At 40.4% G+C, this 12,140-nt stretch overlaps 1 pseudogene; it reads right to left on the bottom strand.

The window, feature by feature from the left end:
• Positions 1-9,015: 9,015 nt before the first annotated feature.
• LOC147880102 (syntaxin-125 pseudogene) lies at positions 9,016-10,493 on the bottom strand (annotated as a pseudogene).
• Positions 10,494-12,140: the final 1,647 nt, after the last annotated feature.

Genomic DNA, 12,140 nt, shown 5'->3' with positions numbered 1-12,140 from the left:
GCCGATATGCCAATAGAGATATAGAATGAATCCAAACTATGCTAAGCAATAAGTCAAATCCAAGCTTGATCATCATGTACAAACAATATCTGTCTACACAATTTATTGGAGCAATCGGTCATTCCCAATTGTGGTGGTGCCTAAGAGAAATAGAAAGATTTGAGTTTGTGTGGACTATAAGAAGCTAAATGCTCAAATATTGGCGGCCATTTTTTGCTTCCTTTCATCAATGGAATTGTAATACCAATTGTTGGCACCTAATCTTGTAGGCTCTTCACCTTTGTGATGTAATACTTGAGTATCACTCTACTTCTATAGACTTGGATAGTGTTGATTCTGAAGATTTTAGATACTCATCTAATTTGTGATCTCATAGTGGTCTTTGAGGACCATGCGAGCCTATGCAGCTCTAGGGACATGTTGAATCAGAGTTATAATAGGATTGTTGATACTAGTGACAATGGAACACAGTGTATCTTTGTCCCTTGTCCTCCACACCATGCTCTCAACAACCATTGGTATGATCGTCATTGTTGCATCAACAAGATGAGATCTAGGAATCTGCATCACATCCACTCTAGTTGCCATCTCCAATAGCTCATAAGAACTTAGAATACCCTTCATCTTAGACTTCTAGAGGGTGTAGTTCATCCTGCCTAGAGCCAAACAGTGGTGTTTGTACAAGTTTTACAAGGTTGAGCCATCTCTGCAAATGTGTTCACAAAGAGAAAAGAATTTCTTATCTTGAGCCTAAGCTATGATACTATGTAAGAAAATACAAATTTTGCATGTATCAGAGACAATAATGTTATGTCAGCCATAATCCCGGAATCGTCTAGTGTGGTTATGGTGAAGTGGGAAACCAAAGGGCTCGATAGTGCTTGCATCTATACGGAGTGCATAAGTAAGGCCTAAATGGGCATAGAGACTCTAAGGTCCAAATGGACATATGGCACTCAAGAGAACACCATGTGGTAGGCACTAGGCTAGGAGGGAGGATTCCAGAAGGAACTTAAAAAAAGAAAGTAAGTTCATGTAGCTAAGGGAATCTGTGGCTAGGTGGAAAAACGAGCTGAGGCCCTCTTGTTCAGGTAGCGTGACATTGGTATCAGAGCTAGACTTCATGCTCCAAAGTTCATGCCTCTAGGCATAGTTTGGCACAGCCTATACGTGAGTCTCGCCATTGAGTCGCCATCCCCAGCGGAGGGAGCCCGTGCGCTGAGACTTTGCACCTTCTCGCTTCCACCTCGCCATCGTCTGTGCCTTGATATCCCGTCTGCGCCTCTGGTAGCTGTGTTCATTCCTCAAAAGCCACAAATAGAATCGATGCAACAGCAAGACTCCTTCAATGGTCATCAACGAGGCCAGCACTTGAGAATTATGGAGCATGATAGCGTTGGAGCTGTCTTGAGGCAGATATGCAAGTGCATCTAGTATAGCTGCGCGTCGTTTCACCGATTCGCCGTTTCGTTATTTATCTCAAAAAAAAAAAACATAGAGACACGTCATCTAAAGGTTGAGAAACCTTTTAAAAAAGCCACCTCATCAAAGCTTTTATACCCCTCTCTAAGTCTCAAAACCCCCCCTCTCTTTTCAAAGTCTTTTCACCCTCTTCTTCGTTCCAATCTCCTTAGCCTTGCCAAACTCAAAGAAGAAGATCGAAGAATGGGTCAAAAAGTTCGAAGCAAAGAGTATAATGGAGAATCGGATCGGGACGAGAGATTAAATATTAAAAGCATGAGAAGACGCGTCGACTTCAAAGACAAATTCACGACCATCGAACAAATACCAGGGAAGTGGGCATCATATTTTGTCTCTTTGATATAAAGCGCTTTGCTTTACATTTTCTAGAAAATATACATTTTTAAAATGACAACTCCAGAAAGGCATGGTATGATTAGGGAGGCCGAGGAAAGGGCTAGAAAGGGAAAAGCAATATTAGAGAGGAAATACATGAGGAGATACAAACTGAAACTCAAGAGGATAATGTAGAAATGGAGGATATTGATTATGGTGATTATGGAATTCCGTATGCGGAATTCACTAAACTTGAAACTCGAACGCAAAATATAGAAACACAGTTAGGGGTTATCAGTGAAACATTAAAAACCCTAACTGAAGCTATAACTAAGATAGCTGATTCTCAATTAGTATCTATTACTGAAAAATCACCAATTCCTCCTAATTAAGTTGAGAGGTCTACCTCTCGACTTAGAGAAACCTCGAACATCCTTAAGGACTTAAAACTGCCAATTTTCAATGGGGAAGAAAAGGAGCATAATAAAGATGCGATTAATATGTTCTTGCAAAAATGGCAAGACTTTCATCGACTCACGAATACACCTCTTGAAAATCAAGTCGTGGAAGCAAGTCTTTCCCTCGGAAATAAAGCTTATAAATGGTGGATGAGCCTCAGGGAGAGTGATAAAATTCCTAGATATTGGACTGAGTTTGAACAAGCCTTCCTAAAAGGGTTTTTACCGAAAAACGAATTAGAAAGAGCGTGGGAGGCTTGGGACAATTGCACTATGGGTAAAAACACTCTAGTCCAATACATAGCAAATTATAGGGAGGCAGTCCTTAAGCTGAAGGGAATTGATGAATTCCTAAAGATTAGGGGTTTCGTGAGAGGTCTCAAAGACACTTATAAGGTTGAGGTGAAAAGAAATTCTCCTAAAACCTTTGAGGAAGCCATTAAGTATGCCTAAATATATTTTGATACGATGGGAAAATTCAGAATTGGAACTTCGGAGCAAACAAGTTTTGTTCCAAAGTTCATTAAATTTTCCAATTTGAAAAGGAAGGGGCACTTTAAAAAGGAGGTTCCTCAGGTACCACCTAAGAAACCTCAAACACAAAATTATCCTCTCTTGAAAAAAGAGGATTATGAAAGGGCCAGGCAAGAAAATCTTTGCTTCAAATGTCTGGGCCAAGACCATGCTGCTTGGAACTGTCCTAAAAATAAACCAGCGGGAGCTAAAACCCCAAATAGACCTCCACAAAAACAAGTGCATGCGGTGCAAGTGTTACCGCTTAATGGTACTGAAAAGGACACTGAGGTAGAGGTCTATCATGAGGATAGCACCCACATGTGTTGTCTATCATCGGCAATGTGGCCGCCCACCTTTGGTCCTCATGATTTAATGAGGATGCATGGAAAAATTAAGGGGCAAAGAATAAGAGTGATGGTCGATGATAGTGCAACACATAATTTCTTAATCTACTCCTTAGTTAAGAAATTGAAATTTCCTGAGAGTCCTAGTGCCCATAAATATGTGGTCTCTTTGGCAAAGGGCAATGATAAAAAAGTTTGGGACACCATGATATATGGTGTAGAGATGGATATTCAAGGCTATCAGGATGCCTTGGATATCCAAATCATGCATCTCGACCGAACAGATGTAGTGCTTGGTCGAGAATGGCTGTATAATCTTGGGCATATCTTACAGAGGAGTTATCTTAATAACTCCATTATGTTTGAAAAAGAGGGTAGAATCTTTCAGATTCAAGCAGAACATGATGTGCCGAACTCTCCTCTTATTTGTTCGACTACTACACCAAGAAGAATGCGAGGTATATCTTTGTCAACTTACTTTTATTGGTGATTTTATGTCTTGTGCATCGAAAAGAAGTAATGTTGGTTTCGATAATGTTAAAAAGCATAAATCTTCTTTCAAAGATTTGAAGATGTTTTTTCGTCTAATTTACTTGATGGTTTACCTCCTGAGAGAGAAGTAGATCATAAAATAGATTTAATTCTTGGATCTACCCCTATTTATAAACCCCCATATAGGCTTAGTCAAACGGAGGAACATGAGCTCGAAAGACAGTTAATAGAATATCATAAAAAAGGCCAAATCCAAACAAGTAGTTCACCTTGGTCTGCACCAATTTTACTTGTAAAGAAAAAGGACAGTACTATGCGTTTATGCATAGATTATCGAGCACTAAATAAAATCACCATAAAAAATAAGTATCCTATGCCTCGCATTGATGAGCTCTTTGATCAATTGCAAGGGGCAAAATACTTTACTAAAATTGATTTAAGATCAGGATATCATCAAGTACGAATTAGGGAAGAAGATGTCCCTAAGACATCATTTCGTACTAGGTATGGGCATTATCAATTCAAAGTAATGCCATTTGGATTAACAAATGCTCCAGCAACTTTCATGACACTTATGAATAATGTCTTAAGGCCATATTTAGGAAAATTTGCTATAGCATTTCTTATCCTTATTTATAGTAAAACTAGAAAAAAAACATTTGAAACATTTGCAAAAAGTGTTCCAACTGCTTAGAGATAATTCACTCTTTGCAAAAGAATCCAAATGTGAATTCTTTGCAAAAGAAGTGAAATACTTGGGACATATAATATCCCAAGAAGGGGTTCGTATGGACCCTGACAAAGTAAGGGCCATATTGGAATGGCCACATCTTACAAATCTAGAAGAATTATAGATATTCTTAGGTTTGTCAGGATTCTATAGGAGATTCATCCAAGATTATGCTAAGATTACTGTTCCGATGACGAACCAGCTTAAAGCGAAGGGAAGCACCTTCATATGGGATGAACCTCAAAAGAGAAGTTTTGAAAAATTAAAGGTAGCTATAGCGGCAGCTCCTGTCTTAAAAGTAGTGGATCCCAATGAACCATTCGTGGTTGAGACAGATGCCAGTGATTTTGTTATTGGGGCAGTACTTATACAAAAGGGTCGACCAGTAGCTTTTGAAAGCAAAAAGCTAGATCGTGCCCAATGGAATTACTCGGCATATGAGAAGGAACTATTTGCTATAGTCCATGCTTTAAAGAAGTGGAGGCACTATTTATATGGTGCAAAATTTGAGATCATCTTTGATCAAGAAAGCATTAAATGGATTTGTAATCAACCAGAGCTTAAAGGTAGAAAAGCTAGATGGGCTGAGTTAATGCAAGAGTTCGATATACAATTGACATATAGGAAAGGGAAGTTTAATGTGGTAGCAGACTCTCTTAGCCGAATGCCAATTGTTAATGAATTGAGTTTTACTCAATTTCAGAATGATTTCCTAGAGTCCTTAAAAGGGAAATGTGAATTTGATCCTTACTTCTCTGAAATACGAAAAGCAATTAAAAACAGGGATCCAACTAATTGAGAGGCTTTCACTAAGGAGTCGCATGGAAATGGCGACACACCACAGGTTGGTGATAAAGGACTCAAGTGGAGAAAATATACTATTGAAGATGGCTACCTACTCTACAAGGGCAGAGTATGTGTCTCGGATGATAATGACATTAGGCACCAAATCCTTTTGGAATATCATGATAGTCCGAGTGCTGGACACCCGGGAATTCAGAAGACATATGTACTTCTGAAAAGACAATTCTTTTGGCCTGGAATAGGTAAGGACGTCCAAGATTATGTATTGAAGTGCCAAAAATGCCAGGTCAATAAGGCTAAATGCCTGGTAGGAGGTCTCCTACACCCATTGGAGATTCCATCTGGCAAATGGGAAAGCATCTCCATGGATTTCATTGTGGGACTACCTAGAACACAGAGGGGGCACAACTCTATGTGGGTAATTGTGGATCAGTTGACAAGATGACTCATTTTATTCCTATCAATGAAGATGTTAAAACTCCAAAATTAGCTAGGCTATTTGTGGAGCATATTTATAGATTGTATGGGCTACCAGCCGATATTGTTAGCGATTGGGATAGCAAGTTTAACAGCCATTTTTGGAGGGTTGTGTTTAAGAGACTGGAAACTTCATTGAGTATGAGCACCGCGGACCATCCATAGAGTGATGGTCAAACTGAAAGAGTCAATCAGATCATTGAGGATATGCTTCGAGCATATGTAAATAAACGGCAAACTAATTGGGAACAGTATTTGCCCATATTAGAATTTGCATATAATAGTGCCAAACATTCAGCTACAAGTTTTAGTCCATTCATGATGATGTATGGATTTCAACCTAGAGCCCCAATGACCGTGGGACTTGAAAAAGATAAGGTTCAAGCGGCCAAAGACTTTCTTGAGGATATGAATCAAATGCTTAAGTTAGCTAAAGATAGCATAAGAAGAGCTCAAAATAGAGCACGAAGTTATGCAAACCCCCACCATAGAAAGTTGGAGTTTGAAGTAAATGAGAAAGTCTACCTTAAGGTACCTGAATCTTCAGAATCTCTAAAAACAGGTAAATGTCCGAAGTTGTCTCCTAGGTATTGTGGACCATTCACAATACTTAAGAGGATTGGAGAACTTGCTTACAAATTAGCCTTACCTGAGGGATGTAGAGTACATCTAGTTTTTCATGTTAGTTGGCTAAAAAGAAAATTAGGAGATGATGATTATCTCATTGGAAATGAAGTCCTAGTTGAACTTATTGAACCCGCATATTTACTACATGAACCAAAAAAAATTTTAGATACACAAGAAAAAAGAACACGACATACTATATGGAAAGAATGTCTGGTTAAGTGGAAAGATAGATTTGAAGAGAGTTCAACATGGGAAAAGGTAAGCAGTCTCCAGAGGAGGTTTCCCAATTTTGTTTTCGAGGACATAAACAATTCTTAAGGGGAAGGGAAGGTTACGTCAGCCATAATCCCAAAATCGTCTAGTGTGGTTATGGTGAAGTGGAAAATCAGAGGGCTCGATAGTGCTTGCATCTATACAGAGTGCATAAGTAAGGCCTAAATGGGCATAGAGACTCTAAGGTCCAAATGGACATATGGCACTCAAGAGAACACCATGTGGCAGGCACTAGGCTAGGAGGGAGGATTCCAGAAGGAACTGAAAAAAAGAAAGTAAGTTCATGTAACTAAGGGAATCTGTGGCTGGGTGGAAAAACGAGCTGAGCCCCTCTTGTTCAAGTAGCATGACAAATAAGGATTTTGTAGATGATAGAGAGAGACACACACACACAATATATGAAGAATAAAACTCTATTTTACCACACAAAGTAATCCAATAGATGGCAATCGATTCCTAGTCATGTGCTTAAGTGAAGAAGCTTCATTCACGTGTTAAAAATAGTAGAGGATGGGGGCTATTTGCAAAGCAAATGCCCTAGATGATACTCAGGTCCCTTAGGCCGTTGGTCCACTATTAGACCCCCAGCCATGGTGATGCCAAGTAATGCTTGTACCTTTAACCATCTGGCCACAGTCTCCATCTAGTCCCTACACTAGGGCCTACTAGGAATTATTACTACTCAATGCCTTCTCCTTTTTAGAGATACTGTGTACCTACATCGTTACATGAGACTAGACCACCCATTTCACACACACACACACACACGTGCACGCATGTGCGCACATGTACACACACACACACAGAGATGCACGCATGCCCCCTCCCCACATAGAGATGTGCACACACACACACACACACATAAAGATGCACGCATGCCCCCTCCCCACACACACACACATGCATGCATGCATAGATGTATATAGTTCCTCATATGTTCATGTGAGTGCATGCATGTGTGCACACATACACACACACATGCATGTGCATGCGTGCACGCATGCAAGCATGCACTCTCACACACACACACACACTTTTTTGGTGAATACACACACAAACACATGCACACACATACATTGGTGCATACACATGCACAAACATGGGCATGTGCGCATGCACACACACACAACGCACACATGCACAACATACATGTTCACGTAGATGCATGCATATGTGCATGTGCACATGCACAACGTGCACACACACACACCATGCACAACATACATGTTCACGTAGATGCATGCATATGTGCATGTGCACATGCACAACGTGCCTTACCTTACTAAAATATTTTACCCAAAATGCATTGTTAATAAGTTTTTAGAGAAAGATATGCAATTTCTCTACATCATTTTGTGGCGATTAAAATGGTAAGTTTTAGCACTAATTCTATCTCTTGTCTCTGAAGGTAATATCAATGGTTTTGTATTGACATTTATTTTAGTGCTCATATTGATGCCACCTTTTATTTGAAAAAAATGCTCGAGAATAATCAAACTATTGCATTGTGATGTGTCAAATCATTCTAAAGTTATATTGGACAAGCTACGATATCATTAGTGGGTTGTACAAACATTGGGGTCATTTTAGTTGATAACATGCCATCTGGTTGATTTCAAGCAAGAATTCTTGATTGCATGCAATACTACATTCATGCATGCTCTATAAGAGATTGTGACAATGCCATGCCTTCAATTGTGGAGATTTCAAGCAACCCAAGAATCTTAGTGTTGTCCCTCATGCCATTAGTTCACATAATATCAAGAGAGACATAAGAATCAATTTTTACAATAGAAGAAATTATTTGAGTTTAGTATGTTGCCTCACTCACTAGGATTGTAAAAATTGTAGTTGGAAGGCAATGGCTTTCTTGATTAGAATGCAATCATGACTCTTCCCTTATGATGCCATCCAGCTAATTACCTTTGAAAATTTTAATGTTTGATCATTATATGTCCCATGCTCCATCCCTCCCTTATCCTATGACCAAGTCAAACTCATGACTCATGGTGGCATGCCTGACTATTAGTAAGTAAGAGTGCACATGACCACCATAGTTAGTCAACATGTCCTTTTTTCAACCAAAAAAGGGCTTATTTTATCAAAAAATGAGGGAGTACAAAAAAGGGAATGGTCACTTACAAGGGGTTATAACACCCATGGCCTACACTACATTGTAGCAAATGCCACTCTCATCCTAAAAGAAGAAAGGCAAGGCTAACATCCACTACTCATGAACCAATAAAAGGATCGAGACTCCTATTTAACATACTCATGTCTCAAAGTAAATTATTCACTCAACTAAGACCTAGATTTCGTGTTGCATATGGAGTGGACGCCTTGGAAGGCAAGATGATTCCTGACCCCCCAAAGAGCCAAGAAGACAAATGCTTGATTATTATACAAGATTTCGAGTAATATTCCAATGGATGGAGTACCTCATGAGTTCATTGCTTGCATCTGAGAAAAAGAATGCCAAATGGCAAAGATCAGTTGTTATTGGGATGTAGCGGGCGGACACTCCGGTGCAATGATCAATGTGAAAGGTCAGCATGAGTGAGATCCCTTGGTTAATGGACATATTCTTGGTGGGTATACATACACTAAGCTTGTAAGCAAAAATCCAATGATCCTCTCCGACAGCCATATCCGAGAAAAGAATGCCAATGCCCATGCCACTGTGGCCAAGTTGCATGAACTGATTGTGGCTAAGTTGCATGAACTGATATTTGCATGGACTGATACAACGTCCGATGATACAACATTCGTGACTACCTTGTGGTGACGATGGGCACAACGATCACGAGAACAATAATCAACAACAAGATTATGGCATAGCACCTCCATTTCCTCGTATTTCTCTGCAGATTCTTGGCAATTTGAAGTTGATCGTTGCCTCTCTTCACGAACGATAATGCTTTCCCCGCTGCCTCCTCAATATTGTCCAGTTGATCACCCTGTGCCTCTACCAGCACAGCCATGTCCAGAAATACCTGATGTAGTTCTAGCAAATTCTTCTCGATCTCCTTCACGGCATCGTGTCTCTCCTGTATCTCCCTTATCGCTTCCACGATCTGCCCCCCTCCTTGCTCCTGAACAGCTTTCCGCAGAATCGTCTCGCTCTCTCCACTATCAATCATCCGCTCTATCGTCTCCTCATCTGGGTCCTTCCCTGTGAGCGTGTAATACCTTCTCTGGACGGTTTCCTTGTACTCGGACATCATCCTCTGCCGAAGAGCTTGGAATTCTCCCATCACATCTTTTAATGTCTTCCTGAGGCTGTTCGTGATTGTGCTCCTCGCTCGATCGTTGGAAGATCCTGGCTCGCATCCGGGTACCCGCCGATTCTCCTCGTTTGCTCTGTCCAGAGCATACAGTTTGGCCTTGATGAACTTGGCCTTCCGCAGCACCATCTCAACGTCTTTTTCCATCCGATCCCTCAAAGATTTCATGGCCTGCGCATTGGTGACCGCCTTACTCTCCTCGTTCTCCTCCTGCATCTTGAAGAGGATCTGCCTGACGCCCTCCATCTCGCCTTTGATGACGCCCACCTCCTCAAAGAAGCGAGCAAGGCTTTTCTCCGTGTTGAGGTCGGACATCTCCGTGCCAGGACCTGATTCCAAGTCAAGAGAAATAAAAGAGTCGGACGGTAGGAGGTTGGACATGGTTCTAGTGCCAGGCAAAATTCCTGCCAGATGTTATCTAAGACGGGAGAGAGAGAGAGAGAGAGAGAGAGAGAGAGAGAGAGAGAGAGAGCTTCAAACAATCTATTTCGGAAGGAAAAAGGAAAAGTTGGAGAGGAGGATGTTCGTGGTCGTAAGCGAGGAGGTGCTATGGAAAAATTCCTGAGAGAAGATATCTAATACGAGAGAAAGTGTGTGAGAGAGAGCGAGAGAGACACAGAGAGACGGCGCAGAAATGAAGCTTAGAAGTCCTGGCTTCTAGAATCGCATTGGCTCAGAAGTCCTAGCTTCTATCTTCTAGAGTCTCATTGGCTTCCCGGTACGTTTCAAACTTTGCTTACTCTCAACGTGTTTCTTTTGGCCTTTCCTAAGAGTCCTTGCCTTGACTCTCGTGAATTAATCGACATGAATGACGTGAAAAGGAAGGAAAAACAAAATATATAGCGTAAAAGAAGGTTCGAAGAGTAAATGGCTTTTGGGAGGTAGCAATACGAGGAGCACGACCAAGGATGAGGCTTAGGTGGCCAAGCTTAGGGAAGGATTGAGAGCACAAAGATCGGTGCACTTGGAGGGAGAGTTCCAGCCCCCACCTTCACTCTCTAGTCCCCCACTCTCTAGTCATGGCTCTTTACATCCAAAAACTCCTCATCAAATACCGATCACCATCATCCAATGCCTCTGTGTAGTGTTTTGTTTCAATCCAAAAGCATTCAAGAGGAATTCTTGAATGTGGCTTTGTACTTTAGGGGAAACCAAAGGTCAAAATACCCTTATTTCAAAGAAGGTTGGAGGACTTGGGTGCTTTGGTGGAGCTGTCATTGATCTCGGTGAAGAGATATCTATGGATTCAAGTGGTGCAGATTCATAATCCAATAGTGGCCGTGGCAAAAACAATTGCAGTAAGGAGAAACATAGTGTATGCAATGGAAGAGACGAGAGCGCGGATAAATTGCCAAAGAAAAGATTCTAAAATTGTACATTTACAATCTACATTTTGTATCCATGCATCGTCCATAGCCGTGCTACTGGTGTTGGTGTTCGTGATCCATTATTATTTTGTTTGGTTGATTTTCATGCCAAAAGGTTTGTATTATGTACAGTTGGAAATGCCTCAAGTTCTAACCACATTTTCAAACCTCCTCATTGGTAAGTGCTACTTGAGATGGTATTTTCTAATGTACCATGATCGATGATATTGATGATAACATTTGTTGATAGAGTGTTCTCTCATTTCTCTAGTCACTTCTTTGTACACCCCTCCTTTGCCTCTTTGGAGATGCATTTAAAATGAGTGCACAATAAGGAAGCATCATTGAAATAGATTCTCTATCTGTCTTTTTCTTTACATCACCAATGGAAAGTATAGTATTTTTGCTTACATGTGGTTTATTGGCAAATATGGTTTAGTGTTTGTGCGCTCTCTGAAGGCAGAGTGAAGAAGAAAAGCTAGACTAAGTAATAGGGAGATGGTAGGTCTTCCATGGAGAAGCTTTGGGAAAGAAGAACACAAATTATACATTCATACTAAGCCTTGCTTTTCTTTTCAAGTCTCTTTATAGAGTTTGCTTTCTTCTTCTGTTGTTTGCATTTTAGATAATCATTTTTACCTTTGTCTCTCATTAATATTTTACCTAACTCTTAGTCAAGAGGATGTACAAGAGATCTACTATTTCACTTCTATTATCTGTCTAATAGTGTGTTCTATTCACACTAAGTGTGATGTGTTTCTTATTGACATTCGACTTCTTTGTCAACTCATTGAAATGGGCTAACGTGCCAAGTGTAGTTGGCTTGCCGTTTGGACTGCCAGTTTGCAAAGCTTTAGTATTGTTAAGACCGTGAGTGCCATGGTTTTCCATTGACATAAGAACTACCTAACTTTAATTTCAAAATTAGTAGCATCACATAACTTCATCATACCTTCCCGAGTGAAAAATAC

Source organism: Dipteris shenzhenensis, chromosome 33 (assembly GCF_047967505.1).
Source record: "Dipteris shenzhenensis isolate YYH24624 ecotype China chromosome 33, Dip_SZ_1.0, whole genome shotgun sequence".
NCBI classification, from domain to species: domain Eukaryota; kingdom Viridiplantae; phylum Streptophyta; class Polypodiopsida; order Gleicheniales; family Dipteridaceae; genus Dipteris; species Dipteris shenzhenensis.
Note: the sequence above shows the minus strand (reverse complement) of the source record. Positions and strands in the feature narration are given on the sequence as shown.